We start from the raw sequence: 20,127 nt of genomic DNA on the forward strand, positions 1-20,127 counted from the left end.
CAGGCCGGTTTTTCGGTCAACAAACTGTCGACGACTGCGGTCGGTGTGTGTGTGTGTATGTGCGTAAAAGATCTGGAATTCAATAAATAACGCGCCACTCCTGCCACTTCGACATTCCAGCCAGTGGAGAAGGGGCAAAAGAGAGAAAGTTTTTCCGCAACTCTTGCGCGATTTCCGCCGCAAAAAAAAACCAACTGGAATGGATGGAAGGGAAAACTCCGAATCGACCTCGTCCTTCAAAAGGACGAGCGCTGCTCAGGCTCAGTGGAGCGGAGCAAATCGGATATAACAGCATAAATCCATTTTCGAAGGTGCTGGAAGAGGAGGAGGAGGAAAAAGAGAAAATGAAGAAGAAAAAGAAGGAGAAAAAGAAGATGGAAAGAGAGGGCGGTGTGATGCGCGGTTTGGCCGCGACGGAAGTACGGAATCAACAATTTTTTCGGCAAAAGATTAATGAGCAAGAACGCGAAGAGGAAAACATGTTTTCCTCCCGGGGGGTGGAAGGTCAGATAAAGAAAATTTGGGACTCGTCAGCACGTTATGTGCTGGACTGGAGTAGCGTTGCTCTAGCACCCACCCTCCCTCCATCGCCGTTATGATGGGGTTGGATTGGCCACCCTTCCATCGCGCCCAACTTTTCATACTTTTATCAATAACCAAAACTGTTTTCCCTTCGCTCTTTGCCGCGTCTCTCTGTGCGTGTCGCGTTTAGCACTGTCTTGGGGTGGTGACCCGCTATCAAAAATTCATCCGCCCGTTATCACTGGAGCGGCCTGGTTGGCAGCAGACCGAGCTGGTGATGCTGAGGGGAAGGGAATCTGTTTTATTTTTTTCAGCTCAAACTCGGATTTTTCTTTAGCTTTCCCTTGAGTCTCGTTTTTTCGCTTCGCTTCTTGTAAATCGATCGATAAGAAGTTGTTTGCTCGTCGTCGTCCTTGTTGCGGCTGCCGTACAACACACGCTAACGCCATTCGCCACGACGCTGGACAGCCAGGCGTCTCCATTTGGTGCGTACGCACCACAAAGCGCCACCAACACCAGCACCATCGTGATAAACGCGTCGAAACGTGGGAATAACAAGCAACATTAAAAATGGCAAAGGGAGGGCGGGCGACGAGTAAGGAGTTTAAGGCGCTTGCATGCATGATCATGTATGTGGCAGCAGCGTATGCTTCCCGTACCCATCCATCCAACCCATCCATCCAAGGCTCGAAAGCGGAATATTCATCCCAAAAGCCAGTAACAAATGCAATCACCATCACAATCGTTTGTCCATTTTCATTCAAATGAGCAGCAGCAGCAGCAACCAATGGTGGGAACCGTTTCTTCTGGTTTTGCTTCAAAGGGCTGCTTGTATCGGGCGCACGCTACTGGTGCGTGCAATATGTGTGTGTGTGTTGTTGTTGATTATCGTGCCGGCATCGTCTTCGTAGCGCCATTACCGGCGCATGTCGTTACCGCTGGCACGGCCGTTATGCTTTTGCTTTTCGGTAGAGGGCTAAGCGAGCGATTCGAGCGTCGTGAGACATATGGGAGTTGTATTTTTGATTTGTCGATGGAATAATACGCGAAGCGATGATTGCGTTTTTCAGTTGAAGTGGCATTTGTGTTTTACTGTTACGGTCGTAAATGGTCTTCATAAACAGTATTTTATGCTCGAAAATGTGAGATTGTTAGTGTTTAGTACATGAAATTAACTGAAATTAGTCCAAAACTAATCACCTGTGTGCATAAAAATTTGCATGAATTTAATTTTCTCATTTGCATCAATTTATAGATAAGCACATTCTTAGCAAAAATTGAGACAGCAAAAGTCGCATAAAATCGAAATTTCTCATGACTGTTATACGACTTAAAACGATAATTCTTCCCTCCTCATCCTTCATAAACAAGAATTCCAACGGCTTGCTATGATTTTGTCTGCTGTTATTTTGGCATCTAGAGAGTCCACCCCATCTTGGCTACTTAAAAAGATGCGGCTTATAAGTCAGAAAACTAGATCCACGAAACAGAACTAGCATTATTTGAGCTCACATAGCTTGTGCATTCTTCCGAAAATATGATAAAGATGTTATCAAAACGACTCTGAGATAGTTTGTCGATTGGATAGAGTGAACTTGCGAGAAAGTAGAAGCCACAACAACAACAACAACAACAACACCGTGACATCCTTCGGTTGAACAACCGATCCGTCCAACTCGGTAATGATATTGAGATCTCCAAGGCAGATTAACACCACGAGAGCCCATTGGTTGCGTGAATCCATTCATTACCGGCCGGCTTGAACCGCTTCCGTCCGTCCGTCCGTCCGCCGCCCCCGGGGGTGGAAAAAAAAAACTTCAGCTCTTGAGCTAGCGAACGACGAAGCAGCCTTCGTGCTGAGTGGCCCCACAGTGCACGCAGTGGGTAAGGTCCGGGATTAGGGATCGCCTTTCGATCCGATCACTCCTGCGTGGCATTCGGTGGCCGGCCGTAGCCACCGCAAATACGCCAGTCACTCCCACTTTAGGGGTTTCCTATCGAATGGGAGGGAAAACAGGAAAAATCGCGTGAACGAGCTAGAACGAACCCTTCGTCCATCGATATGAAGAAGAAGGAGGAGGAGGAGTGGGAGGCGATGGCGCATCGCCGAAGGCCCGGGCTTGACCGCCGCCCGGAAACCCCCCCTCCCCTTTAAGGTTCGGTTGTGTAATCAGGCACTTTGGCACGTTTTCGGAACGCGTTTTTCCGACCAAACCAACGACCGACGGAAAGACCGACCCCGGGTATGATATAAACGATTCCCCCAGCGACGACCACCAGGACGGACGGTCAATTGGAGGATGGGTCGTTGCCGGGATTGCCGCACGTACACAAGCTCCGCAGCCACACCCTCCTTCCCTCGCGGACCCATTCCGAGGCCTCAGCTGCCGATGATGGTTTTATGCGGACAAACGCTGCGTGCTCGACCGAAGGGCTCGTCCGTAGCCGTCGTCGTCGTCGTCGTCGTCGTCGTCGTGGTCGTCTGTGGATGCTGGCCACGCCACGGAGCGAGGGCCCTGTAAAAAGGCAGGATTTACGTTTTCCGCATGCGGCAAACGTGAATGCGGCCCCGGAGAAAATGGACTCCCGGCGGCCCGGCCGACGGTTTCCCGGCCGCGTACGGTACGAGGAGATGGTTTTATGAAAAATGTGAGATAAAGCGGTGGTCTATCGCACCAGACGCGGCCTTCTGGGGGGCCAAATATTATCGCGCCTATGTGTCAGTGTGTGTATGTGTGTGTGTGTGCGAAAAGGGAAATTGCTGCGACGCGAGCGATTTTCGTCGGGCTCATTAATCAGCTGGCCAAAAACCCCAAAACAGATAGCAAACCACCAGAGTCCTGGTCAGTCAGAACCAACGCCTTCCGCCTAGTGCCGAATATCATTTTTGGGCTGGACAAGCTTTATCTCGAATCGGCGGAATCGCCATCGCTGGCAACTCCAGAGGCCAGAGTGAATACTGGGGCGCTTTCTATCACTGTAAAGCTGCTTCCACAACAGCCTGTTTGGAGCATCGCAACGGAACAGTCTTCAATTGATTGGAAAAAAAAAAAACAACATTCAAAATCGCTTGCAAATGGCACCATTTATACTGCAGGAGTTCGTCCGTGTGTGTGTGTCTGTATGTGTGTGAGTGATTTCTGTTTATCCTTACACCCACTGGGAGAAACAGTTATCCAAACACCTTCTTCCCCCTGCCACCTACCAGAGCCACCGAGCTCGCCTCAAGAGCTTATGTATCGAAGGCACTTCTGATTGGAAAAATCGGAAAAAAGCTAACATCAACCAAAACAGAGAAAGCCAAGAAGAACCGGTGGCATAAACGTCCGGGACCGGACCGACCGGAGTTTACCGGACAAACGTGACGAGACGCACCAGCACCAGCAGCAGGCCAAAGACTCGTTACAGGCGCGCCTAACGCCTTCGCCCGAACCTCACCTTTTGCCTGACTCTGACTTCGCCTCAGGAAGGTTAATTGCATTTTCTGATTGCTTCCCGGTTCTGGTCCACCTGGGACCAACGAGCGGCCTGGGCCGACCGGGGCCATCTTGAAGCCCAGCCGGCGAACGATGCCGGTGGTGATGACTTTGGCAACGACTTCTCCCAGGGTATCGGAGAATGCTTTTGCTTTCTCTGCAAAGCGTGCTATGATGCGACAAAGAGAGCAAAAACACACACACACAGCCACCAGCTGGTACTAGTAGGCTGGCTGGCCCCCTCCCCCCAGTGGTTCATTATGGTTATCGATCCTTATTGTTTTGGAGACGGTATCCCTCGGCTACCAGACGGACGCAAAGGTCGCAACACGAGTACGAGCAGCACCGTTTTTTTTGTTGCTTCTTCATCTGGCCAGCATAATTTATGAGCCAACAGCTCATACCGTACCGTCGACGGCCGAAAAAGACCCGGTTTTGGTCCGGGTGTGTCACCTAATCGAGCTCCGTCCGGCCTCACGAGACCTCGGCCTGGGAGTGGCTTTAAATTTGGTTCAATTATGCTGCGAACGACGATTCGCGACGATCGTCGCACGCCCTGGTCGTGCTCGTTCGAGGATGCTGTGCGTAGTTTCCTCACCTCCACCCAACCCCGGGGTCCGGATACGCACATTGCCGGACCGCTTCGCACTTGGCACCCGTCCCTCGGTGTGTTAATGCCATTAGCATCTTTCCAGCCAATTTAGGCAGACTAAGCGGCGGACCGGACCACGACAGACCACCGTCATCATCACCCAAGGTTCCAGCCTCCAGGCTCCAGGTGGTGCCCGCTGATGACTAGAGTGATTCGAAGTTTAACACTCACACTTCAGTGCTCCATTTGGCTTTTGTCAAGTCAGCCAGCAGGTCTAGCAGGCTGTGTGATATTGTTGTGCGAACGCGAAGCCGACTTCTATGGCGGCTCCTTGACGACGAGTCCCTCCGGTCTATCGACGGTCGTCGTTCAGCGTCGTGGTAAGTCACGTCGGTCCTGATGGTGGCCTGGTAACTTGCCTGGCCTGAGGCAGCTTGATGACGCGCACGCGAACTTCCTATCGAAGCAGGAACCCGCGTCTACGCTCTACGGAAGGGCCGCTTGATCCATTTCCTGGATTCCGTTTTTTTTTTGGGTTTTGTTCCCGTTGCAATCGCTGGGTAGCTCGCGAAGCCCGATGGTCTAGCCCGGAAGCCCGATAACGTGGCAGCCATTTAATCAGTGAAATTGCTCCCATTTGTGCTCGATCTATTCCAGCGATACTGTGGAGCCCTGGTGCCGATGATATCGGTATTGTCACTGACGGACTGGTTTCGCATTTGCATTCGCCATTTACACTTAAGTAAAGCAAAGTGGATGGGGACCAAGTAATTTATCGGCGAAACGTGATGAGCAAGTAGTGGTGGTCGAAGGTATTGTTCCAGGTTTTTAATTTCAAATTAATTGATCACGATTTAAAATGGGTCACTTCAAGGGAGGCACTTCAAGAAAGGGATGCTCAACACTGATTCCCAATAGTGTTTGTGGTGTTTGTGGATGTTACAGAAAAACTATTCGTACGTTAATCCAACTTCCTCTCTTCGAAGTGCGAAGTGACACTGACAATTGACCTAAGCGACTCCAGTTACAGAAAGTTCGGCAACAAATCTTCTTCCCCACCAAAATACTACGCCTTATCTCTGGTCGCTCTGGCTGTGGTCTGTAGTAAATGGCTTAAGTTGTCCGATCTGTTCTTACAAGACGCCACCAAAGACACTAAGCGGTCGGTCCACCACCAGCAGGATTCGGTAGCAACGTATAATAATCGTAAATAGCGATTCCAGAGCCCGTCGTTGTCCAGAACACAACGTTGTCTTGAACAACGCAACGGTCTTGGCGTCTCGGTACGGCAAAGGTTTAACCGAAAAGCTGAAAGCTTTTGGTCCAATAAACGTAAATCTCGTGCCCGGTGAAGCCCGGCCCGGTCTCTGGTCCCAATTTCAATTTGCCAAAGAAAAACAATCGAAACATGTTTTTCTTTCGGGGCGGAAAACTTCTTCGAGCTTAAACTGGAAGGTGGCCAGACCACGAACTGGAGTTCTTCCGGTTGGTTGGTGGGATGGCGAAGGTCCTGTTCGTTGGGCAAATTAGCTAACCTCGTTGCGAAAATGGGGCTGGAATCAAAACACATCAATCGTTATCAGTGCTACCGCAGACAAACACACACACGCACAAACGCATGTGTATGTGTGTGATCTTTCTTGCAAGAACTGGGGCTGGGTACAAACTTTACTGATGCTCGCTTTTTGTCGGGCCCGGTTTCGAACCGAGCGACCTGATTCTAAGTCCAGAGTCGATCCCCAAACAAAGCAGCAGCTAGACGGACCAACCAACCAAGCAACTAACCGACCAGCCCATACCCCGGGCTCTGGCCAGGGTTATGGTTTCTTATCAGCAGCGTGGACAGCATCCACCGAAAGGTACTGCAGAATGTTCGTTGAATGGGCCATTCACATAATAGGAGAGACTGCCAAAGAGAAGAGACTGGCCGGGGGAAAAGGAAATTTGAAAATAATATTCCCGAGTACACCGAGTACCGTCCAGACCAGAGCTGGACCGAGAGGGTTTTGGTCTCAGGCTAGCCCGAAAGGTTCCTTTTCAAAGGGAAAAGTCACACCAAAAACCCCGACTGTCTGAGCATCAGCTGTGGGCCATTGTTATAATATGTTCAAACCTTTGCATCGGGTGTCCGTTGCCGAGGTGCCTCGGTCCCACAATTATAATCCTTTCGTCCGCCTTTCGATACCTCTTGACGCTTGCTCGCTGACGCTTTCTCCATTTCCATCTCTCTTCCTTTCTTTCTCTCATCGCTGTCGCTGACATGGCCAGTGTTCATGGTAAGCATTTTATGGAGCACATGAATTTGAATTTCCATCATTATGCATACATTAAATGGCATTGTTTCATCGCCTTTCTGTGCCACACGCTGTGCCAGAGCACACGATGACAAACTTCGGTGGATAGAACTCCGGAACGAGCTGGAGCAGAACTCTCTTCACACACATACACACACCAACACAGTATGGGGCACCGTGCTCTAGGTGTTTCTTCGTTATCGCCCCACCAGGCAACTCGAGTGCTGTACTCGAGAATTGTTGCCAGAAATGTTCCTGTTGATGTCACTCCATCAGGGCTGGTAATTCAATTTAATTGTTGTCCCTTCTTTATGTCTCTCGTTCCGGGGTTGGCCGGGAACCGGTTTAACTGATGATATGTAGCCCTCCCCCCGACCGGGGAATAGGTGAGACGACTCCTGGTATCATGCATCGCGTCCGTCGTTTATCTGGAATCATCCATCTCTCCCATTCTCACTTCTCTAATCTCCAAAATCCGTGACCGAGGAACCGAGAGCGATAAAAAAAATCCGTTCGGTCCGTCCAGTTCCAGTTAGCATCGCCGGTGGATCGCATGTTGATGGAGGACGTGTTTTATGAGGTTATAATGATAACGGCGTGTGGAGAGACCTAGCAAAGTCCCGGAAAAGGGATACAATATCCGGGGACGCCGAGCATTGGCGTGCGCATGGAAACGATCCGTTGCCACGCAACCTCCTTCCTGGGTCTGGAGGAGGTTTAGGGGTTCGACTCACTTGAGCCGTTAATAGCAGTCACGCCGTACTGTTATGTTGTGGCTCGCGTCGGGTGTTAATGGTGCTCGTTGATAGGCTATTGATTCATCGCTCGTTCCTATCCTGTTGTTTGAGTAGTGCTGGTTGGCAAAGTATTGGATCACAATAGGCGATAGCGAGTGGTTTCATAGGATAAATCATCGATCATGACAACGGTTCATGTTTTATGACTGAGGTTTTAGATGGTACGCCATTCAGTTCAACTGTTGCATGACGCACAAAGCAGCGAACGTGGCGTAACACCTTGTTACGACCGTATCCAATTTTTTGGGAATCCATTTTTTAGTATCAAATGTTTTTCAATTAAAAATAAAATAAATATCTCTTTGTTTTAATGTCTTCAAAATGGATCTCTTGATGTTCTGTAAACTCTATTTGCGAGAAGTTTATTGTTTTAAGGGGAGGAATTAATGGTTTTTTAAATACTTTTTACACATTTTCTGATTAAAAAAGAATTCGAAAAAACTATAGAACATTCCGAAGAAAACTAATGAAGGCATAGCATTTCGCTACGATAAACACTACTTAACCGATTTCATTAAATTTCCCAGCTCGTAATGTGCTCATCATTTAAGAAGTAACTCTTTTAAGTTTTATATAATGCGTGGAAATTTTGTAGATCATAACAATTATCTCTTTTCAGTCTGTCAATACTATCAAATATTGAAATGATAAATGTTACATTGTCAAAAAGTTCTAAATATGTGCGTTTTTCCTTCAGAATTGCTGAACTTTGAATGTAAACATTCAAACGGCTATACAAGCATGACCAGAATGCGCCATTTGACCACAATATTGACAACTTTTCGTTCGAGAAAACCGAACAGTTGCATCGGAAGTGTCGCAACAGAATGTTGTGGCGTTCTATGGAAATTGCTTTCAATAAAGTGTAATTTGCCTGGAATAGTTGTATTTGTCAGTTACAACCCGCTTCAAATGAAATCCTTTCGTTGTAACTATTTCCAAAACATTCTACTCCAAACTCACGAACCCTTTGCTTCTACTCTCTCGCCACCGCCCCAACAAATGCCAACAAATCGGGCCAACGTTTCCACAATTTTCCACGGCTACAAACCCCACCGCTGCATGTGGAATGCAAACCGCCCGTTGGTCTCTAAAATGGGCGTCTGGCCAGGACGAAAACATTCCGAGCACCCAGTACCGCGAGTACCATCAGCTACCCACCGAAACCGGTGCCGGTGGGAATTCGGTGTTCGCGGAAAACTTTGTTACATTCCATGGGCGCCACCATCGATACGGCATCGATGGTGCGCGTTGTTCGTTCGCAAACGGTTCGCTGTTCGTCGGATCGTGCAAGATGTGTTCGATCAGAGTCGAAGTTACTTGGAGAGGGAGGTCCTCATCGACGCCCTGGGTCTGCACCAGCGAGCACCACCCGCTAGAGAGGCAAGCGAAGAGATGCTTCTTGCTTCAACATTCCATTTATGTTAAATAACGTCATGCACGGTACAGCTGGCAGTGTCTGCGGTGGTGGTGGTGTTGCTGTTCAGACGCCATCACAGGCGCATCTTAGCCCTCTTGATTAATACTCCCTTCACCGAGAGGGAGCGAGAGAGAGAGAGAGAGAGAGAGAGAGAGAGAGAGAGAGAGAGAGAGAGAGAGAGAGAGAGAGAAAAAGAGAGAGAGAGAGAGAGAGAGAGAGCAAACATTGGCATCGTACCACGCAACCCAACAGGGACATGTCTGCATATATTTGCACAATGGCTTCCCCTCTCCCCCTCCGGTCCCGGCTCCACCTTCTGCTGGTTGACTCTGGAGGATGATTTCATTTTCTTCTTACCCACCTCCCACCAGTCCCTCCTGTTACATGCGTCATGTCACTTGGCGACAATTCTGCACGAAATATGTGCTCCACCGCGTAGAGAGCGTATTGCCCGAAGGGATAAGGGTGGCAGGCAATCATGATGATGATGATGCTGATGGTGCCGAGGGTGCTGATGGTGCCGCACCGAAAATCAACAATGTACGCGGTTTCAAAGCCTCAACACCCTGGGTTAAAAGCGCGCAGGGGTAGGAGCAGGAGCAGGAGAACGGAATGTTCCTTGCGGTTCCGAATCGCGCGCGCACTTTTCGGCGAAAACCTTTAGGGGGCGGGAAGGAAAAATTAATCCGATTGGGAATTGCTAGAACGCGGCGAACGCGACGCCGAGTACATACCAGTTGCGTAAAGATCAAACCGGTGAAAGACAGCTTAGCAGAACACTGGATTGCTGGAGAATTGATGTCTCTTCTTTTCTCATACCGCCGTCAGTTGGTAGATTCTTGAGATTAATTTATGTAGAAATTGTGTTCCATAACTCATCTGCGCTGCGCTGAAACCACGCTCCAGTAATCGCAACCATACGGCCATTCCAGGCATCCACTTCTAGCTTCCAATTTAAGTACTGGTCTCGAGAGAGAGAGTTTTACCGCTTTGTTCTGCGAGTTTCGCGGTATTCCTGAAGAAGAACACCATTCTCACCAATTAACATCACGCAGAATCGACTCACGACTACCGGCACTTTCGGAGTATCTCAACCTCTTCACCATAGGCAGCAGCAGCAGTAGCAGAAGTAGGCTTCGACTTGTGAATTCTTCGAACCACGTTGAACCACCACCATAGTCAAGCCGTGTTTGTGTTCCTAATGAGCAATTAGCTAGATATCGTACGTTAAAAGTTGTTCGCCACGCTTCCGTCTCGCTTCCCCCCCCCCCCACCCCAAAACGGATACAGAGCCGAATTTCCTCTACCATACCGCAGCACCGGAGTACAACAGCAACTCCCATTCAACCGTCTCTATCCCAAAAACCTCCGGTCCTCGAAACGATCCGGTTCGGTGAAGAAGGACATCCGGAAGCGAGCGATTCGAGCATCCTCGTCAGCCAACGCAGCGATCATAGCAGGCGCCCTCGCCGCCCTGCCTGCCTGTCTGGCGCGTCCGTCATTATCGTAACTAAGTAACGTAACAAGAAAAGATTTCCGGAACACCAATCCCGAAACCGAAACCCAGAAATGGCCGGAGTGACGAGCATGGACAAAATCCCGTCCAACCGGCGACCGGAGACAAAACACTCCTTCGGGTTCGCTTCGGTTGAGTTGGTATCTCGGTCTTTCGGTCTCTCGGTCCTCTGTTTGAGTTTAGGAGTTGCGTAGCGAGTTGTTTCCGTTGAACAACGAGGGGGGGGGGGGGGTGGAAAGGTAATTTGAAACTCCGATGCCTACTAGCGTGCCTGCCTCTGATTGCCAGCATCTCGGGCAGCACCATCAAAGCCAAGCACATGATCATCGTCACTACTGCATACGAGAGGGAAGCTCACGAGCGCGCGCTCGCTCGCGAGTGATCCATATAATTTTACGACATTACACAAATTTCCGCATTTTATTCGCCCGCAGCGCACATTTCAGCAAACCAACCCCCCCTCCACCCCCTCCTGCACCTCTCCTTTGCTCTTAACCCTTTCAATTCACCTTTCTTCTTCTTTTTTTTTGGGGTGGATTCGATTTCGAAATGGCACCTGCAGCATCTCTCTCTCTCTCTCTCTCTCTCTCTCTCTCTCTCTCTCGCTCTCTCCCTCGCTCGTGCCTCGCTGTGGTCGTGGTAACGAAAGAAGGGCGGCGATAATCAAAGGAGCATAGGAATAGCCTCGGAGATGGTGGTGATGGTGGTGTTGGTAGTCGTAAAGCGAATGGAAAATGTGATCCAGTAACCCCGTGGACACCACAGTAAGGGACGCAGCCTCCTTTTCTTCCTTCCAGTTTATTTTTTATTTTTATTTCATCACCAAACGAACGGATACGGGGTGAGGATACGACTTAATATTTCCAACACAAAACCGAACCAAAGACGGAACCAACAAAAGAAAAAAGGATGAAAAAAAGGATTCCCCCCGCCATAGATGCGCCGCTTTAGCCGCAGTCGCAGTAAATAGCTTTTTGAGGATCCCCATCCCCCACCCCAAGAGCGAATACCCTCCCCGTCTTAACGATGATGTTTATGTCCTTTATGTCACCTTGAGCTTGTGGGCTTCACCTTGGTGGAAAGGACACTTCCACCGGCGACACACACGCACTCGCGTATCATAAATGCAAAAAAATGGCCCAAGTTGGAGGAAATGTCAATTTTCAATTCCAATCGGATTCAGAGTCGTTCAGGTTGAGCAGCTGGTTCGAACCTTTCTTTGCTGCCTTCGGTCGGTTCTCTAATAAACTCAATGAATAAACGCTTTCGCCAGCCTCCCCCCTTTCATTACACACCGTATATGAACCGAAGCCAGGCCTCAGACTCATAATTTCGGGCTACATAAAACACGAAACGTGACATTATCCCTCGATAATGTTCGCTCGCACTCGGCATACACTAGTCACGGGCGCCGCTTGGTCAAACATTGTAGCGAAACCGTTCCACCAGCCAGGAAACGGAGAAATGTGTGACAGATGGTGGTGTAGGATGACGTTAAGAGCCCCGGCGGAGGCGTGTGCGTGTGTACATGTTTGTACAGTTTCTAATTAGTGTGTGCACTAATTAGTGTTACGCACGTGTTTGCGGAATAATAATGATGTTCGAGCGGTACAATGTTGTACCGTGGGACGCTAGTTTGATCACTAAATCGCATTCCGTTGCGGGCATGTAGCTCACGAGCTGGGGGAATGATCAGCATGAATATGACTGCCAAGGTAAAGCTGCAACGATACATTAAACACTTCAACGTCCTCACTGCTGCAGTCCTCACAGTGAAAGTAATGCACCGGAAGCATAAAAAAGGGGCTGACGGGGGGAGACAGCAACCGCCGAGAAACAATTGCTCATCACAAGGCACACGGTAAAGCATTACCGTGCCAGGGAGGTCCAGGCGTTGCCAGGCGGCTCTCTGATCTCCCTACAACGTTGCACCATCAGCTAGTAGTAGTAGTAGTTGCATTAGCAGAAACGTCGTACTGTTGCTTTTAAGGGCACAGGAAAACTTACGGAAAAATCTCGTCGCAAAAGCAAAGCAACCACCGACCGGCTACTACGGACTGGAGCCTCTTCTAGGGCCGTCTCGGGGGCACTCTAGCGCGAGCGCGTATTTGTAAAGCGCGAGTAGAAAGCACAAATGGATTTGCAGGCAAGTGTGTTTGAGCCAACGTAAACTGTCGTGCGGGCAGGAAAATGGGATTAAAGCCCCCCTCGCCACTCGCCCCGGATTGCGCAACGGATGGACACTTCCAGCGGTGCAAAAGGATTGTACGATTCTGAGAGAGAGAGAGTGTGTGTGTGTGTGTGTGTCCTTGATGCTCGTTTTACATTTCCCCCTTTCATTTCCACGCGTACACACACTCTCACAAACACACACACACACACAGTGTTGCATGGAGCAGCAGTAGCCTCCGCTTGATGCGGGTTTGATAGCAAACGGTCCTTGTTTTTGGGTGGGGATGAGACGAGGGCATGGCAAGGGATGAGGGCCCAGGATCTGGCTGCTGCTGTTCACAGATGGTTGCCCGTCGCCCGGCCATGGGACGTTTGCAATGGACACTCCGGTTGGCTGCTTCTTCCTCTTCGCCGTATCGCCGAGATGTGATGTGTCGTGGAGTGGACCTCAGCGTGAGCGTGTGAGCGGAGTAAAATGGCAGAAAAATGGGGGAAAATCCAGGCCAGCAAACCGGGCACGAGGGTATGAGAGGGATGGGCATTTGCATTTTGTGCAAGTGCAACGGCACAAACACACACACACAGAGACACACGCGCACACGGGCAGTTGAACACAAGCGACAGATGTTCCAGTTTCCAGCCCTGATCCAACAGCACACCAAAACACACACACACACACACACACACACACACACACATCGAGGTTGGCCATTTCATTTCTTTTTTCTCGTCTTCTTCTGTATCCACACCACCACCTTCCTCGGGAGCGTTTCGTCGCGTAGAACAAAAGACAAAAGCGCTTTGTTACAGCCGGGCGCAGCCGAGCAGAACGTACCAAAGATGCAGGTTCACTGGTCGGCCGGGAGGATTCGTTAGGATCTATTCCGGTTCGCGCGAAGTTGGCAGAAGTGTTGATCACTTGCGTCACGACCACGACTACTGCGCGGGCCTCGTCGATTGCCGTGGATCCAAATTAATAATCGTGTCGAAGGTACGAAGGATTCTCCGCAGCCTACTCTGTTGATGAGAGCATTGCATTGCAGTAAAAATGTCAATTTCGTTGAATTGCACTCAGGTCGACCGGAGTAAAGGAATATGTGATTTCCGGTGCAAAGAACGGTGACGACGACGACGACGAAGACGACGACGAGAAACTTCATCCAGGTGTTAATAAAAGCTTCTTCATCACAAAACGAGAAAGGGCTTAGAGCCCAGGTACACCGCGTTCGTTCAAATGAAAGTTAATAACGCAGAGATCATGTTGGAGAGAGCAGCATTAAACATAAAAACAGATTACAGAACTACGACACTAGCGGCAAAAGCCTTGTTGGCAGAATTGTCAGACCATGCACCTCGACACCGGCAAGACACATACCGTTCCGGATCGAGCCGTAGTTAATTCACTTAAAAGTCATTCCACCCATTCATCCCACTGCAGGTTACCGGGATGCAGTACCACCATTCGTTGCAGCGGTTTGATTGCAAAAACCCCCCATCGCCAGGTCCTGGTGCAGCACTCACAGCATTGCGATTGGATTGGCCTGAAGAGCTTTCGTGAGGTTCGTGCCACCCGGGGATGGGCGATTCCAACGATACGATGATCAGTGGTGCAGTGCAATTGGAACGATGAAACGGATTGCATCTCCGGGACCGCCGAAAGATTGTGGGTTTTTGGTGTGTGGTTTGTGTGTCGGCGCAAGGCAGCTGGCGTATGCTGGAGGCCCAAAAATATTAGAAAAAGAAATAAACTGTAGGCTGCAAAACCCCTTTTCCTGCAGTCCATATTTGCGGCTCGTTCGGCTCGGCCCCAACGCCCATCCCGACCGGTAGACACTTGGAGTGCACAGTTGTTCGAGTGCACTAGAGGGTGCGCAGAAAGCGTGGACCGGGATGTACCGGGATGTATATGATAAATGAGACGGGTTTTATGAAAATGAGTATTCTGTCTGCTGCTGCTGCTGCTGCTGCTGCTGCTGGTGGTGGATGCTGGAGGCTCTGGGCTACGGCAAATAGTACCACTAGCAGCACTTAGCCACGGAACCTCGTATCGTGGTAATGTTCATTGGCACTGCGAAAAGTTCGGGCAGCGGTTACCGAACGATAAGCGGTGCTGGAGCATCCCATAAAGGGCAGCAAAAGGAAGCGGAAGTCTCCAGAAGGCGTGCGATCTTCTCCTAAATCTTCTGCCACTCTGCTCTCTGTCTCTCTCTCTCTCGTTTCTTCCCTAAATACAGAAACATAGTAGTCGGCAAACAGCGGCGTTGACCGCGTTCGAGTGTCTTTTTGGAGGCTGGAACCCCGTTTGCCGAAGAAGCCGCGTCCAACGCCGTGCGGCCGTGCAAGACGCAAGAAGTTTCGCGAAATGTCGAGCCCGGTGCCGGGACTGGGTCTGCGTTTTATGGCGTCGTGGCGTGGTCGAAACTATTCGTCGTCGTCGTCGTCGTCGTAGTGGTCGTCGCCAAAAAGCTCAGTTGCTTTGTTGCCCTGTCCCCTCCTCCCCCTCCGGAAGGGCACCCTGTGAAGCATTAAATCCGAACACCGGACCACCAGGGCAACCGAAGGCCGCTTCACGCCACACTGGGCACCAAAAAGTTTCTTCGGTCAAACACCGGGTGGAAACCGGGCGGAGGGAGAGAGCGAGGGACGGAGGGGCGGATGAACCGGATTTTCGGAAATAAAGTTTCGAGAATCGAGCCGCGTGACATCGTGGCCAGCCCATTCCGGTTCCGCACGCCATACTTGAGGCCACACCACCACCACCACTACTTAACCAGCACCAGCGGGCAACCGGGCTAGCACTTTTTGGCCAGCAGGCCAGGTTCCAGCAGCCAGCTAGTTTGGCGATTGAAAGTCGCGTTTGGCACGGGCAACGATATAGGAACTCCATTTTCCATTTTCCGGCGATCCTTTCGATTCTGCAAAGTGCACTTTCCATTAATTATACATTTCGATGAGTGGAATGCTTTCACTGGGCTCTGGTTGGTCGAATGCTTTATGGTTTGTGTGTGTGTGGCTCTTGGTTCCTTCTTGGTCAGGACAAAGGAAAATGTGGGAAGAATTGTTTCAATTTTCGCTGGTTTTCCACGCGGGAACTTAAACTTTTTCCCTCTCCAGTGCGTCCGTAGTTGACCCCTAGGGTGGCGACTTAGAAGAGGTGGGCTGGAAAGTCCTTGGGCTTTTCGCAACCAACCAGAAACTCCATTATTGACAATACCGATCGCTAACGTTATCGGACGTTATTTTTTTTCTTTCATTTCGAAAAAATCTCTTTGAGACGCTAACGTTCACGCAGTTCCTCTAGTAGGAACATTGAAAACTATTTCTAAACAGCAACTGTTACAAAGTTCGAATGTTGTTAATCAAGACTGAGCATGGCCAGAGCTGTATTTCTATTCTTTGCTGTAAAGATGCTATAATCAAAACAAAATATCTCAGAAACTTATAGTCCAACAGCTCTACTGTATATAAGTTAAACACAAGTAAGCCCTTGAACTGTTCAACCAAGCTCTTAAGAAAAACCACTGCTTGGAGATGATGTTTAAGTTTCGAAACATTATTATGATCTAGTGTCAACGCTTGCACTGCACCAGGTTCTCCTTCTACATTGACCAGTGTTCGGGAACGGTTCGCGAAAATGAAACAAAAAAGTAGATGCATTTTCCGCGGCGAACCACGGTTCGATTCAATGCACCACGATCCTCTACAATGCGCGGTGCAGAGCGAGGAAATTTGTGGAGAAATAATACAAAAAGAAACACGAAAGAAGACAGGTTCCAGCGACAGGGTGCTGTTGTTCAAAGTTAGTCGAAGGCGAGTTTGTTGTGCTGCTTTCGAGAAAAGGCTCCATTTCCTCTCGTTAGTAGTAGCTAGTTTGGGGAAACGGAATGGAACGGAACCAAAAAGCAACAAACAAGCAAAACTTCTGCAACACGCCCGCTCGCTCGCGTCAGTGAATTAGTCTTTTTTGAAACATCACTTCCTCCCAAACCTACTCCTGGGTTTCTTCACTCAATCACACACACAGAGACAAGGAGACGTGCTGCTTACACGGAACTGGAACGGAAAAACCCCCGAATCCAATAAACGAACCCACCGAACGGCTGATCGAGTTCTTGGCTGTTTTCTTAACTTTTACCACTCTCCATCATCCCAAAAACATCCGCTCTCCCCTCCCGCTCGGAAACCTCTACCACTCGGATGCCCACCATCCCATCCTTTGTATGTCTGTTGCCTGGTGTCTTCCATCAATCATTGGTGTGCCAGCATGTCTCCAGCGGGCTCGGGGAAGCAGCGGACGCGGAAAAGCGGACGGAAGGAAGGAAGGTTCCCGAATTTCTCATTCCGGTCTGGCCACAAATTGGCATATCCCGTGCCGGCGGCCATCACCACCACTACCACGACGACGAAGACGACCACCACCACCCTGATCATTATGCAAATATGCTGAATATCCCATTGACATGCAAGCCACGGTCAGTCGTAAGAGGAGATGGCACACACCGCGCACACACATACACACACTGGCCTGGAGACCACAGGAAATCAATTTCAACCAACGTTGGCACCGTTGGCGACGGTGACGACGGTGGCGGTGGCGGCGACGGTAGCAGTCGTTTATTTTGTGCCAGCTCCTTTAACGCTGGCAGCCACAGTTAACGACCAACGAGGGTCAACGAGGGGTAGTAGAGGCAGCAGCAGCAGCAGCAGCATGAAGCAGAACGAACCAAGCAAAAGAGAGAAATGTGAGAATCGAGCAGAGTAGAGGCGAAGCGAAGGGATAACAAAAACGCGCGTCCCTGCGTCTGCAACCATTCGCCTTTCACTGCATGGCTTTGGTGCCAGAGTTCACCGAGCTTACGATCGTGGTGGTGGTGGTGGTTCTAATTTAAACGAATTAAATACTTGACCTGATTTCATAATTACACTCCCGCTAGCACGATGGTTACATGATGTTGCACTACTAGCACTCCGGAGCATGATCCCACACCGCAGCATGATGACTGCGGTGCCCGAGAGGGACAAGGGAGAAAATGAATGAGAGTATAACGCGGGACGGACGACAGGTCATCGGTATGTGTGCAACCCCGTTCAGCGAGCCCGTCCGTGCGATGTCTTGGCTTCGAGTGTGCACCGCGCGTCGTCCTACTGTTGGAATGTTGGAAGGCGAACTTTCCTGAGACGATTAATGTCACTCGTGCTGGTGTTGGTCGTGGGGAAAGACAAACAGCAGCGTCATACAAGCATATCACGAAGGTACACCAGAAAGAGGATCGGGTGTCCAGGTCAGAGGAAAAGGAGCAGTGCAGTGCAATGCGGTCCCTTTGGAGTCATTTCGACGGCCACGGATACAACACATTCGGTGAAGGTCAAAGTGTGAAAGAAGACTCTACTCGCATCTTAAGATCGGGCAACCGAGTACAGGACACCAACACCGAGCAGCGAGAGCGAGTTAATGGTAGCGGTGCACCACCGCCACGCCATGGTTACGCGCTTGGCAACGTATTTGCTGCGTTGCTCGCCCTTTGCTCGATTAAATGTTTCTCATTTTCACATGAGTCGTGTTCTCGTGAAAATTAAATAAAGCAAGCGGTGTGTGACAACTAACCCACGAACACACACACACACACACGCGCGCGTGCGGTGAGAACAACGGATATGATGGCGAAGCATCTGAGGCATCGTCGTGCCGGTGTACCAAGGCGTCAAGAAGCAGCATAAAGGAGGAGCTTGCTCCTTCACCTTGTTCGAGCACATTCCAGCAACGAACAGCTCATTGAGCGCACTCACCGGTACACACATGAGCAGGTTTTTCGCGACCTCGAACCTTGCGCCCTTGTTCTGTAGGTGTGTCAGTGTGCCCCAACATTCGCCAACGAAACGAGGGCATCCGGTCCTTGGTGACGTGACATTTTATTTATGCTTTCGATGTAGAGTAAGATGCGGAGCAGATCTGTCACGAGCCCTAAACGATCGAAGGACGTTCCCCCTTCCTCTCTCTCTCTTTCTCTTGCTCTCTGTGAGGTATCTCACGGTCACAAACAGCCGCAGAACGATGATGACAATAGGAATGCACAAACAACGTTATGTTGGCCCTAAAATGTGTCCCTACGGGGAGTGGCGTGCTTGCCTTTTGTGTTTCGTTGCCGCGTACTTTACCTTGACATTGCAACTTTGCTGCACTGTATACGACCCGGCATACGTGGCCCTCGGTTTTCCGAGGACTACATTTTTCCGCATTCCATTCCCGCGCTCCATTTTGTGTGTTTTTTTTAGTTTCCAAGCCACCGGGGTTGTGAAGTTGGCGGCAAACCAGCTGCAAGTCCTCGTTATAGTATAGCACACGCCAAGGGGGGAGTTGTTTGCTGGGATGTTTGTTGTGATGTTTCGTATGCTGGGATCGAGTTCATTAAATGGAGTCTTGCGTTGCGAGTGTGTGTGCGTGTGTGTGTATGTGTGTGCGTATTACCTCGTTCCGGTTGAGATAGTTTGGGTAAAAGTTTCCAGTTTCAAGCAGATTGCGTGGGGCCGGAAGCTCGTTTTCTTGTTCCAAGTAGAAATGTAAAGAAAAGGCATTCTGTTACTAGCGGTTCCGTTCCGTTCGTTTCGTTTCGCTGGGAACTCCCAGGAGAGGATATTAAAAAATGTTACCCAGAACACCGAGCTGATGTCTACAAACACACACACAAACACAAATGATGCCCTTTTGGACCGTTTTCACAGTCCTTTGGCTACCATTTCGAGCAATCTTTTAACCAAACTTGTTTCCCTCTTGCTAACCTTTCCGTTTGGAGCTACGTTCGCCATGTTTAGATGTCAAGCACGCCAAGGACAACGCCCAGAACGACAAGACAGCTCCCCAAGGCTGCGTGGATTGTAGAGAGAATCCTCGCGGAAGGACCTATTACGTACAATTTGTAAGACAATCCACAGGCAACCCAGTGGACCCTTCTCTTGACAAATCTTTCCAAGGCAAGGCATTGCCCACACCGCGACAGGGAATCGGATTGTGTGAACCATCCGCGCTAATTGTTACAAATAATGCTTCCATCAATCAAAAGCCTCGACTGAAGCTCTGGCTCTTACCAAATCCCCTTTTTACCAAACTGTCTAATTGCCATCGAGTGCTGGTAAGGAGCCGGCCTTTTAAACATCATCCCACCCCGGCTGATGATTCCAATCAATTTCCACTTTCCCAACAGGCACACCAGAACGAAACTTTCGCCACATTACATTCACATTCCCGCCGAACCGGCGAACTCCGCTCCGCTAAGCGCATTACGTGGCTTTTCGGGGCCGGTTTTTGGGTTGGGGGTGTTTGAACGAACTACGACGGACTGA

The 20,127-nt window shown here is 49.9% G+C and overlaps 1 long non-coding RNA gene across 1 annotated transcript in view; it reads left to right on the forward strand.

The window, feature by feature from the left end:
• LOC125955334 (uncharacterized) overlaps window positions 1-20,127 on the forward strand; it is a 62,537-nt gene that overhangs the window by 14,553 nt on the left and 27,857 nt on the right. The window lies entirely within an intron of this gene.

Source organism: Anopheles darlingi, chromosome 3 (assembly GCF_943734745.1).
Source record: "Anopheles darlingi chromosome 3, idAnoDarlMG_H_01, whole genome shotgun sequence".
Taxonomy (NCBI): domain Eukaryota; kingdom Metazoa; phylum Arthropoda; class Insecta; order Diptera; family Culicidae; genus Anopheles; species Anopheles darlingi.